This window comes from Psammomys obesus, unplaced genomic scaffold (assembly GCF_907164565.1).
Source record: "Psammomys obesus unplaced genomic scaffold, mPsaObe1.curated_primary_1811, whole genome shotgun sequence".
NCBI lineage: Eukaryota > Metazoa > Chordata > Mammalia > Rodentia > Muridae > Psammomys > Psammomys obesus.
Window position 1 is genome coordinate 6469048 of NW_026585987.1, and position 6150 is coordinate 6475197.

Sequence of the window (6150 nt, forward strand, 5' to 3'; positions counted from 1 at the left end):
GTCAGAGATGGTCCCTGTTCCTTTTATTGGGGAACCCTCTTGGACACTGAGCTACCATGGGCTACTTCTAAGTTATCTCCATGCATGGTCCTTATTTGGAATATTAGCCTCAGAAAAGACCCCTGTGCCCAGACTTTTTGGTTCTGTTGCTCTCCTTGTGGAGTTCTTTTCCCCTTCAGGTCTTCTATCTCCCCCTTCCTTCATAAGACTCCCTGTATTCTATCCAAAGTTTGGCTATGCATCTCAGAATATGTTTTGATACTCTGCTGGGTAGAGTCTTTCAGAGCCCTCTGTGATAGGCTCCTGTCCTGTTCCTTGTTTTCTCCCTCTTCCGATGTCCATCCTGTTTGCCTTTCTGAATGAAGACTGATCACCTTACCCAGGGTTCTCCTTGATTAGCTTCCTTAGGTGTACAGATTTTAGTAGGTTTATCCTATATTATATGTCTAGTATCCACTTATAAGTGAGTATATACCGTGTGTGTCTTTCTGCTTCTGGGATACCTCACTCAGGATGATCTTTTCTAGATCCCACCATTTGCCTGCAAATTTCATCATTTCCTTGTTTTTAATTGATGAATAGTATTTCATTATGTAAAAGTACCACAATTTCTATATTCATTCCTCAACTGAGGGACATCTGGGTCGTTTCCAGCTTCTATGAACGTGGTTAAGCAAATGTCCTTGTTGTATACTTAAGCATATTTTGGATATATGCCTAGGAGTGGTATAGCTGGATCTTGAGGTAGCACTATTCCTAATTGTCTGAGAAAGTGCCCGATTGATTTCCAAAGTGGTTGTACAAGTTTGCACTCCCACCAGCAATGGAGGAGGGTTCCTCTTTCTCCACATCCTCTCCAGCATGTGTTGTCACTTGAGTTCATCTTTGCATCTTTTATGGCAGTGGGAAACTCATGTAACATCCTTTTCATTCACCCACATTTAAAGGGAATTTGCTTCAAGAGTCAACATTAAAGAGTACTCAGCTCCTGAGGCCAAGACCCCAGTTAAACATGGAGCCCCAATGGCATTTTAAAAACAGGTATAGGATCCTCTACTTGTTGGGGGAAAAGCACCTGGCTATATTATTATTTGATAAGTGTTAAGACAAATGTTCTTGTACCCCCTAAGAAATCTATGTCATATAAAAAAATGGCAGAGTGCTGGACACAGCTCCCTTTTCCTCAGTTAAAACGGCCTCAGGCTTCCTTGTTACTTGGATGACTCTTTGCTACAGAGAAATGCAATGAGCTAGAGAGTGAACTGAAGGACCAGCTCTCAGAAGGAGGCTGCGGAGTAGGGTTCTGCAAATGGAGTTCCTCTAACTGCTGCAAGCAGATCACTTACAGTGCTGCCTAGAACAGGTTTGGGTGGGTGGGAGTCTCTGTAAAATGAGAGGTTTTTACAGAGTTCTGTTGAGCATTGTCAAGCCTTTCTTCTGAGACTTGTCGTCCTTGGCATTCCTCTAGAAAGTGTGCTAATTTCCAGGTGCAGAGAGGTAAGATATGCGGCCCCTTAAATCGACAAACCAGAAACTCAGTTTTTCATCTGGTCTCAATGAAAAGCTTGACTGCTTATTCAGGATGGAATTCATATTTTAGTTTGTTTCACTAAGTATTTTTTCTACTTTCCTTTCTCTGCCCGGGTGTGAGTTCTGGATTTCATTTTGATACCTCCGCCATACTTTGTATTTCTCCATATGGCATCTGCTGGGGTATACAAAGTTTAACATTTTTCTCAGGACCACCACACAGTATTCCCACAGCTCTTGCACCTTAAATACTTTGGTCACAAATCCTCCAATTTTTACAAATGAATTAAAAGTATTCTTCTTTCTGAGACATTTGGAGTACTTGGGGGAGGAACTGAGGAAAATAGCTTAAGTCTTCTTGAGGAAGTTCTGCAGCTAATCTTTCCTTTGTTCTCTATGGATTTGATAGTTTAAGAAAATTCTTAAAAGTTCAGAAGATCCGTCACTGAGTTCATGCCAGAGAAAGTCCTTGCTCCCCTTACTATTGACCCTACTTGGAGTCTATGGGCTACATCTGAGCTGGGTTTTTAGGTCCTCTCCATGCATTGTTCTTGTGATCACTTCCCCCTGGAGGGTGCAGCCTTTCCAGACCACAGAGGGAGATGATGCAGCCAGCACTGAAGAGACCTGATAGGCTAGGGTCAGATAGAAGAAGAGGAGGACCTACCCTATCAGTGGACTAGAGGAGGTGCACAGTGGGAGAAGACAGGGAGGGTGGGATTGGGAGGAGATGAGGGAAGGGGCCACAGCCAGGATACAAATTGAATAAATTGTAATAAATGATATTAATTTTTTTTTTATTTCAGAAGAGAAGTCAACTTTCTTCTTTTCTTAGAACTCCTGGGCCTCTAAGGATGCTCCTCACAGAGTGATGTTTCAAGCTGAAGGCCTGCCAGCATTCACCCTGCTCTCCATTCTGACTTAATTCATCCATCTTTTCCAGTTCAGAAGTTAATACACATTCTCTCTGTCTCTGCCTCTCTGTATCGCTGTCTCTCTCTCTCTTTCTCTTCCTCTCTCTCTCTCTCTCTCTCTCATGTGTGTGTGTGTGTGTGTGTGTGTGTGTGTGTGGTAAATTAGTTTAGAATGGTGTTGGATGGGGAAGCATGATTGCCTGACAGTTGATCTCTTTCCTGTCTTCTAGAATGTGGTTTTACAAGTTGAAAGTGAAATTTAAAGAATGCATTTGCTGGTATGACAAATTTCTCTTGGCACAATGAAAACCTTGTGTGTGGGGGAGGGCATGGAATAAAAAAATTATTGAAAACAGAGGCATATGGCTTCATATTCTATAGTATAATTTGTGGCATTTGTGATCCTCATCATTAAAGTAGGAAGGAAAGAAAAAATTTGCACGAAATGACATGTGACAACACTGAATGATGTACTTTAACAGCATGGTGGCCCCTATTTTGCAAATTAAAGAAGTACATATGAAAGACTCTGCCAGAGGAAGACTTGAACTCTGGCGTGATTCCAAGTCCATGCCTTATCTCTGGTAGTTCAGTGCAGTGCTTTCTGAACTTCAAGTAGTAGAAATCATTTTAAAACAACATCCTGCATGAAGAACTGCAAGATGAAAACTATTTTACCACGTCACATTATCTCCACTCTGAGTCACCTCCCTTCCCGGGCATGGTCATGGCACGGAAAGAAAGGAACAGTACTGACATATTTCCTTCTTTGCATCCAAATAGGAAATTGGTGAATCTTTTTAACTGAAATCTTTATTAGGACCCCTGAGGCTCGGGCAGTATCAATATCAATACAGAATGAAAAGGAGAGATCTGACTAACTTCCAAGAAGAACAAGATGTTGGTGTGTGATTAGAATTTTGAATTCCATTACTTTCCACCTGAATCCTCCATTGCCCTTTAGCCTTTTTCTTATTACTTTTTCTATTGCAGTGGTTCTCAACCTTTGGGTTGAGACTCCTTTGGAGGTCAAATATTGGATATCCCTGCATATCATATATTTATATTATGATTCATAACAGTAGCAAAATTACAATTATAAAGTAGAAATGAAATAGTTTTATGGTTGGGTCACTACAACATGAGGAAATATATTAAAGGGTCACAGCACTAAGAAGGTTGAGAACCACTGTTTTATGTCTTCTAGCCCACTAGAAGCCTTTTGTCTGTAGGCTGGAAGAACTGGCATTTTAGAAACAAAGGGACTGAGAATCCTTCCATTTGTTTTCATCTTCATCCTACCTTTTACTAGCTTGGGGTGGCAACTGACTCTTTCTTGCATGAAAGGTTCAAGATGTTTGGCCTTGAATGTAAACATGGAACAGTGAGAAGAACAACAAAGAAAATTAAACCTATGATTAAAACAAGAAATGGAGGAATGATTTGTTTCTCCAAAATATCATCATTGAAACATGGGCTCAACTTTCCTTTTCTCTGTTCTACATCGTTTTGTGGCCTATGGCCTTTCCAGAGGAACTTCTGTGGAGTGGTTTGAATAAAAATGGTCTCCAAAGGCTCAAATGTTTGAATGCTTAATTACCAGAGAATGGCACTATTTGAAAGGATTAGAAGGATTAAGAGGTGTGGCCTTGTTTATGAAGTATGTCACTAGGAATTGGTTTTTGAGCTTGCCTGCTTGCTTTTTGCCTTTTTAATTCACTTTATTCATTTATTCAACATGGGAATCCAGCCTATGAGATACTGGCTCCTACATTCAGGGTAGCTTTTCCTCTTCAGTTAAACCTTCAGGCAAGATTAGCTTTAACAATGAATGCCACCCCTATGTCAACTTGAAATCCAGTCACATTTTAAGACATAAAATTCTAGTGCTTTAAGCTTTGAAAAGCCAGTGCTAACCTCCCCTTTCTCTTTCTCTTTCTTTTTCTCTTTCTCTTTTTCTCTCTCTTCATACTGATCAGGATATAGTTCTCAGCTACTGCTTCAGCATCTGAATGCAAACCTCCATGCTTCCCACCACAGTGTTAATGAACTAAAATTCTGAAACTGTAAGCAAGTCCCAATTAAATACTTTCTTTTATAAGCATTGTTGTGGTCATGGTGTCTCTTCACAGCAAGAGAACACTGGTTAAGACACTCTGAAAATTCATCATAGCATACTGTACAGTTTCTTCTAAAATTTTACTTAGAATAAGAATTTTCCTTGGTGATATGAAATGGAGAAATGAACAGTTGATATTCAGCCCTGTGTATAATTGGAAAAACAGGAGAAGCACAAGATGATCACTAGTTTAAAAGCTAAAGTTCCCTTCTGTTTCATAAGATCATGATTACATTTGGTGAGTTTATAATCCTTGCTGTTCGTTTTCAGCAGTAGACAGAACAGTTAGGGGGAAAAAGCAGATAGACAATACTGTGTATTTGTTGGGGGAGAAAAAGAGGATGGCTTTGGAACACAGATCAGCAATGCTCAGAAATAGGCAGTGTTGGGAAACCTGCTTAGGAAAGGCAGAACTTTGTTCTAGTCACCGGGAGTAGATTATGAATGGCCAGTCTTCTCACACCTGCTTCTGAAGAGGGAAGATAGGGAACAGCAAATATGCAAAGGACAGTGTCGTGCTGTGGCACATTACTCTACCCAACTGCCAAGCTGGAGATGAGTCGACTGCCCAGTATCCTGTACCATCCCATAAACTCAAATCCAGTCTTAGACAAAACTACATGGTTTCCTTATAGCCAGTGGTCTTATGGTGATGATTTAAGGGCTTATTGTGTGGCTAACTTCTAGGTGCATTGATATTAAAACTAGGTCACAGTCACTCTTGAAACTCTAGCAAAAGAATGCAATCTTTTGCTGATCCATATTACTCAGAAGGTCAAGAAATCCATAGAGCACCCAAACCTGAGACACTATCTATAGAAGTTTGATAATGTTCAATATTTCCTGAAATCAGAGAATATACCTGTGAGGTAATTAAAAATTTCACATTTTTTGTTGGCCAAGTGCAAAATCTACTTCACCCAAATATTGGTCCACTCATCTTCAAAGCTCATGTTTCAGTCTTTAATTTCTAGGTCAAATGCCCCCTTTCCCTACAGGTGGAAACAGTTGTGGCTACCTGTTTGCTTCATGACCCATACATTCACATCACTACTAAAAGTACAACTCTCACAGAGTGCTTGCTTTCCCATCTTTTTTTTCATCATTTTTTTCATTTTCTTCCTTTCATTAATAGAACATCTAGGTCAAGAGATGCAGGCAGAACACAGGTTCACCAGGCACCGGTCTCTTAGTGCAGACTTTTCCTCAAATGACTGTGGGGTGCTTTTCCTGTCAAGGGTATCATCACTGGCCTGAGACTATAGTTGAAGGGATATTCATGCCTGCTTCTGATCCATACAGGAGCACTATGAGTGGATTTCCAGAAAGCATCTTACTTCCTCTAAGAATCAGCCCCCCTTGTCAGTATTTTCAGAATTTGTACTTAACCTGAAGTTGAATAATAACTTGCTTATAAAAATGTCATTTGTAAGGAGTAAAGCATCAGTACTCACAGACTCTATGTCTGTCATGCCCAAAAATTATAGTCTGAAATCTTATGAAGGCTTAACAACTAATTTCATAATATGCCCCAGAAAGAAAAGAAAGAAAGAAAGAAAGAAAGAAAGAAAGAAAGAAAGAAAGAAA